Source organism: Euprymna scolopes, chromosome 3 (assembly GCF_053919585.1).
Source record: "Euprymna scolopes isolate OS-2025 chromosome 3, ASM5391958v1, whole genome shotgun sequence".
Taxonomy (NCBI): Eukaryota; Metazoa; Mollusca; class Cephalopoda; order Sepiida; family Sepiolidae; genus Euprymna; species Euprymna scolopes.
Window position 1 is genome coordinate 70,043,542 of NC_136484.1, and position 11,575 is coordinate 70,055,116.

Here is an 11,575-nt window from a genome sequence, read left to right on the forward strand (position 1 = left end):
TTAGAAGAGTTTACTCTGTGCACCCACGCCACCATAAATGTTTCTTCTTGGAGACTTCTTCCTCATGAAATAAGAAAACCAACTTCAGGTTCATGTCTAAGAACTATTGATGGACAAACTGTTGGTAAATATTAAATTGTTCTACATGGTTTTACATTAACTTTGAAATTGAAATGGGTTAATATGTGCGGATAATAGAATCTCCGTTTTTCTAAAACCATGTATTTTGTTGGTCACTCTTAGCTATTAAGGACAACAAAGTTGATATAAAATAGATATTTCTGCAAAATTTTACTTTTCTTTCCGTCATATTTTGCCTCGGTGTCGATGCCCCAAAATTTGAAATTATCTCTTCTCGCACACACAATCTTTTCATAACCTTTCATACTATCATATATCAGGGTCCATTTTTAAGGCCCTTTTTGAACCCAGTCAACGACGGGTACATTTGCTAGTATATATATATATATATATATATATATATATATATATATATATATATATTTAATTGAGAAATTTTGAAAACTTTGAAGTGTCGAATATAATGATAAAATCATTTTTCTTTATTGCTTTCTTTTGTAAGTCCTATATTTCGCTAATACATAACCTCATCAGAGTCGAAAGTCCGGTTCAAGAATTTCTTTTTCTTTTTCTTCATTTTGGTGTTATGGCGAAGAGACGAGAATTTACGTGTTGTTCCGGTTGTTTCAAGTGTGTAGTGCTCCAGTTCCGAGCGGGATTTAAAGTAAAAGATGCTTACACACGTGTTTACGTCTCAAGAAACCACCGGACCAACACGTAAATTCTTGTCTCTTCGCCATAACACGTTAATGAATAAAAGAAAAAAGAAATTCACGAACCGGACTTTCGACTCTGATGAGGCTATGTATTAGCGAAATATAGGACTTACAAAAGAAAGCAACAAAGAAAAATGATTTTATCATTATATTCGACACTCCAAAGTTTTCAAACATTTCTCAATTAAATTTTATTTTAAAAAAGTGTTTTCAAAAAGTGTGTAACCATCTTTTACTTAATATATATATATATATATATATATATATATATTATATATATATATATGTATATAATATAAATATGAATGTCTGTGTGTGCGTGTGTGCGTGTGTGTGTGTGTGTGTGTGTGTGTGTGTGTGTGTGGTAACGAATAGGCTCCTATATGGTTGACTATTTTTAAAAATAGTTCTAGTTTTCTTGTTTTATACGGCGTTCCTTTATCTTTTTGTTGTACTTTTGTTGCAGTTTCTATATGACCTTTTAGGGTTTGCAGCTGATGTGGATGAGGCTCTTCATTCGAAGGTATTATTATTATTATTATTATTATTATTATTATTATTATTATTATTATTATTATTATTATTATCTAGGTTATTTTTTAAGAGAGCTGGTAAAAAAAAAATATTCCACAAGCAAAAAAAACGTTTGTTTTTCTACACAAGACTTTGTCGGATTATTATGTTTTGTTTACATTTTGATCCTTTTATTTATTATTTACTTGTTTCTGGTGTTTATTTGTATTTTGTTTGATTTATACGTATTTTTCTGGGATGTCTGTATTATGTACAAAAAACTAACGAAAAATGTTACCATATTATGTATACCATTTATCGTCACGGCGCAAACAGTATGATTATACTCTGCTAAAATTGTTTTCATAAATAAAGGCCTGTCCGTATATTGGGTTTTCCCCATAATAATGGTCAAGTGTTTTATTGAGCGTATCACGAAGTAACGAGCGATATGTTAAATTTGGCTGACGTGAATAGATATTCTGGTGCCAATTCTTAACAGACTAGAACGTTTTAGCTTTCTCATTGTTGGTCTTTTTCCAGCTATCTTGCCACTTAACCAAGAATAAGTAAGGCCAAAACATTTTAGAATACACTCAAAAAATACCTGTCTTATGACAAGTAAAATAAAATTTCCAAACGAGACAGTTTGTGACTACTTTTGTGTATCCTTAGAGAAATGAAAAATCGAGGTAAAATATTAGTAAACCTTATATATATTATTTATATTTTAATTTTTCTTAACATTCATTACCTGGTTTTTATCCTGTTTTTTTTTACGTAGGAGGTCATCACTCATCAAGGCCTGGAGACCACTCTAGTAAAAGAGTTAAGTGTTGTGTAGATGAGGAAACATCATGATCAATTATGGTTTGACTTGTACAGGGCATACATTCTTTTAGAAGAGGCTCAATAGGAATTTATTCACATCATATTTGAAGATGAACATATTATCATCAGTCAGGAAGCAGACACGCGGTATTGCGTTCCAGAGACGGACAGTTCTGGGAAAGAAACAACACATGAAATTCTCACTTAATTCGAGGCATTTATAGGATACGAGGGAAGATACTGCCAATTGTTGCAGATAAGAGAGTATTTGTTGCAAACATTTTGCAGGCAGATACCATATATTAGAGCTCAGCCGACCACCTACTATAAAAGTAATAAGAAAGCAGAGACAGACTCGCAACGTCTCTTCCGTGAGAAAGAGGATGTAAAGAGGCGAAATGGCTCTCACCCACTAAATTCAGAAGCAGGTTTGTATCCTGTCGGACAGGAAATGGCACCCTTATCAACTCCACCCCAGATGTTGCAGCAGGACTCCATCTTAGGATGTATTTGACTTTTAGACAAGCAGAGAATCGCATCAGCAGTGAAATATTTCTGAAAGCAGTAGAAAGATTCTACGATTTACAATTGGTTTTGGCAACAGACCTAATGTGCGTCTTCCATTTCAAATTAAGGTTAAAGGTCAATCCTAGAGGGTTGTCGAATATCCTTTTGGTATATTACAGTCAGAACATCAGCTGTCTATCTGTCAGCACTGAAATTCTATAAAATGCCTCAAATGTAATCCTTAAGGAGCATAGAAGCGAATGTAAAAATTCAATGTATGTAATTATTATGTATCAAATATATGTAAATCTGAAATGTTTAGATTTTCAAAGTGGCGTTTGTGGCCATTGTATATGCAATTAAAATCCATTGAAAATAAAACTGAAATCTGAGGAATGTTTATTAACTTATGTCTAATAATTATTGTAAAAATTTCACAACAATTGCATGTATTTGAATTTCTTATAAATATTATCAAAACATCCTTAGTTTTTATTATATATTTATGTAATATTTTTATCGTATTATGTCATTTTTAATGTCAGGTCATGTCATATGCTAGTGGTACCATGTAACCCAGTACTATCTGCCTCATGGTCGAGTCACCGGCGACTAAACTGGTTTCCCCACTAGACTTGTTTGGTGAGGAGGGTGGCTAGTCTCCCTTAAGGATTAAAAACAAGACCTTCCAAAGGGCGAATAAACCCTTTTTCGGGGTCAACGGCCAACTAACACTGTGTGTGTTTGTGTGCATGTGTGTGTGTGTTGGGGTGGAGAGCGCTCCCGTAAGCCGTAGTGAAAGCAACCTTTCTAGGAGAAGCAACTCTCTGATTGAAAAAGCCATAAAGCGGGAGACCAGTACCCGCATTAAGCTGGCCTGCAGTTTAACTTGTTGCTGGCTATCTTGCTCTGGCTTGTTGCTGCAACATTTTGAACCGAGAGAGAGGCTTAGCTGTCGTACAAAGCTAAGACTTTATAACATCATCTGTGTATAGATACTCCCTCAGGCATTTGTCTATAAAAGTGGTCCTGTGGCGATGGAAAAGTTGTGACGCGTGGAGGCTTGAAATGCTGGAAGCATGTAATAATTGATCTCAATGACCATCTTCAATGTTATGCCTGCTTGAGCGTGTCAATTTACTGGTAGGACTATAAAAAAAGTCATTTTGGGGCTCATGGACTTTAAGTATCTGAGGGAGTGGCACTCGTCTGACAAGACCTTGCAATCATCATGCACAGTTTTAAACACTCATAAATGTTTAAAAAATCTTATTAGATTCATATAAATTTTTAACCTGTGTATGACAAGTATAATCGACTCAAAGTCAAGTAAGAAGAAATGTTTACATCGTAACAACTACTAACTCTATAATGTTTTCCATGCATATTCCTTTTTGTCATCCATTCAAGTTTCTATTTGTAAAAGAACAGACACAACACCATATTCTTAAATTTGATATGGTTTACATTAGATATAGTTCTGTTGTAATATAAATTTTTATTTGATATCCGGTTAGAACAAAGGCTAAAAGTACAGTTTTGGAGTGCCGATGAACTATTTTAAAGGTCCAATTTTTTTTTTTTTAAATATTTTTGTCGCAATTACTCCCCTCGAAAAATAAAATAAAAACTTTATATTATTATAAAATGACAACGATTTATTTTCAACATGTTCAACGACCACTTTGTGCCATGTTTTTTGAAACCTGGAATAGACATCAGCGTTTTTCAAAACAATCATTTAATCAACATTATTTACAATGAACATGCATTCACGTGACATTAAGCCTCTGATAAATTCTATATTCGGTTTATAGCTGGAATTACAGTTTTAAGATTCTTTTGAAACAAATTGTCATATTATAAACATAAAATGTTTATTAATTATTTATTGCGTTCTTTCTTGGCCTTCGTCAGGTGGTAACCGCGACGGGATAGGAACTCCGAATCTTCTAACTGTATTCTCAGCAATTACTGCCATCCAGAGTTGTCGTTACATCACGTCTTTGGCCAAGTAAGCCTCTGGCCGGCTTTGGGTAGGATTGAAATCGCTATCTTCAGACAATTCTCAAGGTTGGCTTTTAAGGTCTTATAAATCCATGTATATTTCTTATCCATTGTCGGTTTCGTACCGAATGGTATATAAATTATTTTTAATTGGAATTCATTATTGAGATGAGTATTATTTATTAATTTATTTATTGCGGATTATTATGGTCATCTTTCCTAGTTGTTTTACGACGGGATAGGAACTCCAAATCTTAGGAGATTCGGAGTTCCTATCCCGTCGCGGTTATCACCTGACGAAGCCCGAGAAATAGTTGGCCGAAACGTCATTAAACAACAACTAAGAAAGATGAGGATACTAGTCCGCAATAAATAAATTAATAAATAATACTCATCTCAATAATGAATTCCAATTAAAAATAATTTATATAAATTGTTTAATAAAAATTTATCGAAAATGTATATTCTTAACAATATTACACTCTGGATTTTAATATTCAATTAAAAATATATTAATATGGCGTTGTTATTATTATTATTAGTAGTAGTAGTAGTCGTAGTAGTAGTAGTAGTAGTAGTAGTAGAAAAATTTAAAGCAGTAGTAACAGAGGAGGAAGAAATTAAATAGAAGTATCTTAATAGATCCGTATATCTTATATCTATCATATACTTATATATCGTATAATGATATATGTTGGTTGGTTGGTTGTTTTTGTTTTACGGCATCTCAACCCTTTTCAGGTTATTTAATGCCAAATCCAAAGATTTTGAAGAAAAAAAATTAATAGAATATATTTGTTGTTTTCAAGTCGGTTTCTATTTAACCCATAGTTGGGACCCTAACAGGTACAACCACTCCGGGTCAAAGTGGAGCTGGGAGCAATGGTAATTCAAGGGTGGCTTCACACTCCCCAAAGCCCACGAGCTGGGGCCTCACCACTGAATATAGTTTAATGTCATATCCAGGACCGAGTGATATAAAAATATAAAATAATACGCTTTAAAAATAGTGTAATTCTTTTGTAGTATTCAAATATTCCTTAATATTTCAAAGTATCTTAATATAAATTTTAGTACAATTGTGTGAATAGTTTTATAAAGTTTATAGATTTTAGAAGTAACAGTAATGATGTCAGCAGTTGTATTATTTACATCGTTAACCATGATATCTCAAGTTGGTTCATGCCAAATATATTGCTATTTTGTCGAGTAGTTTAACACCGCGTAAATAGTCAACAAACCTAGACTCATGCAAACTTTTACCAATTATATTATACTAATGTATATTTTAGATCTGTGCTCCGTAGTCATATTTTTCGTCCCTATTCTGATTACAAACATATACACACATAGATGTATATGTGTATGTGTATATATACGCACATAATATAATTATGTTATCAAAGAGTAAATCTTTAACAAAGCAAAACTTATCAAGATAAGCAAAACGCAATACTATAAAAAGAAGCAAAGAATAATATAAAATGAAGGATTTTTCTTCCTTTATCATTGGCTTTTTTAATGATCCTCATTATTTATTGGTTGCCTGTATTTTTTACTATTACATACATATATACAGCACTTCCGTTTTACTCTTAAATGTTGTAGCTACTTTTAATTACTATTTACCATATTATGCTATGACTTCATGCTCATTTTATATCTAAATGTAATTTTACCAGTCTTTTTTTCTAAATTTTAATTTTGCATAATTCTGGCACTTCTTTTCTAATGGGAAGCATTTAGCTTCAAAATGCCATGGCCCAAAGAGGTTTTTCTTAATTTACCCCTTTACTATTCCTTCTTGTTCTTATGATATAATAAAATACCTCATATTTCATTTGCTATTACGCACACACACATGCGCACACATGCGCGTGCACACACACACTTATATATATTAGGAGGTGTAGTTGGTAAAAAAGCAGGGTAGAAAAGTGTTCAATACGTAAGTAGAGCTAAATATGTTTTATTGTTTCAACATTTTGGTATTTTTACTCAAATCATTATTAATCATTACAAATAGACGGGACAATAAAAAAAAACTGTCCATCTCTTCAGATAATTCGAGCTAAAAAAATTATCTGAAGAGATGGGCAGTTTTTTATTGTCCTGTCTATTGAAAATATTTGTAATAATTTGAATAAAAAAAACAAAGGTTGAAAGAATATATATATATATGTGTGTGTGTGTGTGTGTGTGTGTGTGTGTGTGTGTGTGTGTGTGTCTGAGTGTGTTTTTTTAGCACAGAAACATGTTTACTATATTTTACAATATACGGAAATAAATAGTAATATTAGAGTAAATAAACGCACGTTTTTTGTTCACTGAAAAATGAAGAAACAACTAAAAGTAAAATTAAAATTAATGTCTTAAATTATATTTATTTTACACACAGTTCTTTTACTATAACTTTAATATTACACTGAAAATAACTGGTATATAATGTGTATATAATGTTTTATATATATATATATATATATATATATATATATATATATAATTTATTTATACAACCATTAATGGCTACATATGTGCATACATGTTTCTGTAATCACCCGCGTTGGGGGACTACGTCTTCAGGCCAAGAATTACCGTCGAGAGTAGACATGTTTCTGTGCTAAAAGATACACACACACACACACACACACACACCTACACACACATATATATATATATATATATATATATTCTTTCAACTATTGTTTTTGTTTTTATTCAAATTATTACAAATATTTTCAATAGACAGAACAATAAAAAACTGCCCATCGCTTCAGATATATTTTTTAGCTCGAATTATCTGAAGAGATGGACAGTTTTTTTATTGTCCCGTCTATTAATGATTAGTAATGATTTGAGTAAAGCATTATTTAATATACCTGCTCTGTTCACTCATTGAGCACTCTTTGGTAGACACGTGTTGTTTCATTGGATATACTTCTAGGAAACTAAACTCTACTGGCTATATATATATATATATATATATATATATATATATATATATATATATATAAGAGAATTAAATTAGAATTTAGCTCGACAGGGGTTATATTTACTTTGCTGAAATACACATTTTAAAGTATACACAATTTTAAATAAGTTTTGCTTAGCGTTATACCTTATAATAATGTGTTAGAAATCCAACAGCTCTGTTGAGGATTCCACAAGACTAGATTTACATTTTCTTTCGTGGAAATTTTCTTAAGGTTTTAGAAAGCATTTTCTTTCGCATTCTTATTTACAGATGAAAACTCAGAAAACAAAAAGATATTTTCATAACTAATTTACTTCACGCTACAAGGTCAACGCTACCATTTACTCGCAGTTTTCTATCTTATGAACCATGGACTCCCCAAAGACACTCCACCAGTGAGAGCTAGTACTTACTCATTATAAAGTGACAATCTTGAGTGTTTCTCTTCTACTTCGCTGTTAGTATTCATCCAAATTGTTTCTTCTCCTGTATTTAATTACCGAATTAGAAATAACTTATATTTTATTTTCAAATCATCCGACAAGTGACAAGATTGTCGAAAGCTATTTGAATTCTATCAACACATTCCTAACACAATGTCAAATTCGATCTAAATTCTGTCAACACTTTTATAAACCTAGATCTCGTCACCTTAACAGCTAAAACAAAATATCATCATTATGTTTTACTCTTATTGACAAATTATAACACCACTTGGACATAAGGGGCTACTATCTAGGATAATGATTACAGGAGCACTACGCACGGTGTTCACATTACATTTAAATTTCAACATATTAATGCAGTTGATGAAGTAGGGGACTAGGGAGAGAATTTCAACGTCTGGTAGTTCGAGAGAAGAAATGATGTGTAGAATGCTTTAGAGACTTGATTGAAGGGGTGAGAGTTTGCTGCTTGTCAGGTTAGTCACGGATAGCCACTAGTGGAAATACTAGTGATACGAGTTCGTCCAAGCACATTCCATTAATGTACTTTTAAAACAGACTCAAATTGTTAGCATACTTAGTATTGCTGCTCCTCCCAAACCTGCAAAGGCAATCTAGTTAGATGTTGACATCATTCTGTGATTTCATTAGTTTTTTTTTTATTTTTTTTTATTTTGATAAAACCCAAAAGCAAAAGCCATGCCATTTAAGATAAACATCAAGTGAAATAGAATTGCGAGTTGACATGGATGCTAAACTGACAGAGAAGTGATTGTCAATAGATTAAAAATAAAATGTTGGCGTGTGTACGATAATTTGAAAATATACGTATTTTCTTGTTCAACAGGTTTTTTTTACTGAATATTGCTAACATTATGATTTCTTTCATAGTGTCGGGTTCTTCTCATTTTCCGAAAGACGCTTTAAGATACGTCACCATTAAAAGTAATTACATCAAAATAATCTTGTCAAAGTTGCTTCCAAATCACTTTCTCCCTCGTGGAATTTGATCAATTCCAGTCTGATGGATACTTTCGTGTTTTATTTTTATTTTCTTTGCGTGCTTTATTTATATTTTCTTCCTCTTCTCTATTTGTCTGCTCTGTCTATCTTTTTCCCCCTTTCTCTCTTTTTATCTCTCTTTTTCTCTTACTTTTATATATATATATATATATATATATATATATATATATATATATGATTACATTGCGACGAACAAGATGGTAAGTGTGCTTCAGTCAGCTTTAAAGTAAATTAAAACAAAGTTCTAAATTGATGGCAATTGGTCAGAAGTTAACAAGACTGCATCAACTGAAAAATAAGAAAGGGTGGGGAAATGGTGAAAAACTTATGCTCATGGGTCATTCCTACATTTTGGATTGCTATTCTCATTTTAGTTTTATTTCCACAACATTTCGACCGATATCTTCTGTCATTTTCTTTAAATGCATCTTTACAATCTCGGAAATCTGTTTGTCAAACTCAGAATTCTGAACGAAATTAATTATTTAATCCACGGGGATTGTATGCTTTTGTTCTGTAAATTAAAGGGTTTTGTTCGTAGATTTCCATAGTACAACGGATATATTCCAGAATTCGGTAAAAGGATTCCCGAATTCGACACCTGAATAAGGTAAAAATTATATCAGCCGAAACGTTGTAAAATAACACTGAAGATAATAGCACTAGTCCGAATAATCCTAATTAATTACCAATCCTAATTTTAAATATTCAGAAACATAATGTTAACTCTAATGAATTTCGTGTTTATCTAAATTAACTATGCAATCTAGGTTAGTGTTTTTATAAAATAAAAACTTTGAAATATAGTATTTATCTGAAATGGTAATTTTATTGAGTTCAGTGTTTATGTAAAATGTAATGCTATGAAAATAATCGTTTATTTGAAAAAGACAAATCTCTTTAGTGCAAGGTTTAGCTAAAATGAGAATAGCCTTGATGGTTTATCTATAATTGCGATAATATGTAGTCTATTACATTTAGTGCGTTTGTAAAATGAATATGGAATTACTTTAATGTTTACGCAAAATTATATTGAGTTTAGTATCTAAAATGAGCATGTCATTTAGGTTAGTATTAAGAGTTTATATCTAATGACTATTACGTTGAGTTTAATATTTATCTAAAATGGCCATGGCTTTCAGGTTAATCTTAATCGTTTATGTAAAGTGATAATGCGATTGACTTGATTGTTTCTTTAAAACGATCGTGTATTTCAGCTAAGTATTGAAAGTTTTTGTAAAATATATAGTGTTAATGCCTTTTGTATTTTTCTATAATGACCATGATATTTAGGATAGTGTTAAAATTTTATGTAAAGTAATAGTGCTACCGAGTTTAGTGTTTATTTAAAATTATAATGCTATTGAGTGTTTATTTTAAATGGCAAGGATATGATTTTTATGTTTATCAGAAACTAGCGGTAAGCGCCCGGCGTTGCTCGGTCGTAAAATATGCTTAAATATAATATTTTAATTTATCCATATTTCGTATATAATATGAATTCAATTCTCTATCCATTATTTAATATGATATTGTGCCTATTAAAAAGTTGTGATTTCGAAAGTAAAAGAAAATTGTGATATGAGTGCCATCAGCTAGAATCGAAACCGCAAGCAAAATTTGAAAGGCAAAAAGTAAAGACAAATAGACAGACGGACATAGTGAGTTTTACAAATGATTACAATGAATAAATATTCCGTATTTCACTTTCATTGTTTTACTCTAATTTACGCGAGTAAAACATTTATGTGTTTGTATATTTATTAAAATATTTTCATTCCTTAGAAAATACTATGCCACATCCCTTAAAAAATATGGCTTTCAAATCGTAAACTACTTCAGCCATTTCCATAGTAAAAAAATGAATATGTATATATAGATGTTTGTACAATCAACTTACAAGGAATCTTGGTTAAGAAACTTTCAAAAGTTTGCGAAAATAATAATCAAACACAAAATCGAGTACACTCAACATCAAGTACACTCAACATCGTCTTACCATCAACGATCTCCTTGTGAACCCGGTGTATGGGAAATGCGCAAAACAAATCACTGAAAAAACAAAAATACGCAAACTAAGGGTAAGGATACTAGGTAAACGTTGGATAAAATGATGGTTAAAATTATTACGAACTTGCCAGGATTCTAACCTGAAATCTTCTGATCCGTAGTCAGACGCGTTATCCATTGCGCCACAAATCCCGTCCATATGCCGAAAATGTTACCGTAACTGTATACGGACAGTGCTAAATTCCGTTGACATGGGCAGGTAACTTTTTCGACATAAATGAAACGGCCAAAAAAACCTTATTTCTGGCTTTTTGTGTGACTCGGCGTTGTTCGTCACGAATCATATATAGATAAGGACAATCTAGAGACTCACACCTTTCAGGGAAAAAAAGAATTTTTCAATTCGGTGCATCCGTTCAAAATTTTATTGGTATACACACACACACACACATAAATAATTAAACATA

The 11,575-nt window shown here is 31.6% G+C and overlaps 1 non-coding gene across 1 annotated transcript; it reads right to left on the reverse strand.

Moving 5' to 3' along the window:
• Positions 1–11,227: 11,227 nt before the first annotated feature.
• Positions 11,228–11,300, reverse strand: Trnar-acg (transfer RNA arginine (anticodon ACG)). The gene has a single exon. It is a non-coding gene; the product is annotated as a tRNA-Arg (tRNA).
• Positions 11,301–11,575: the final 275 nt, after the last annotated feature.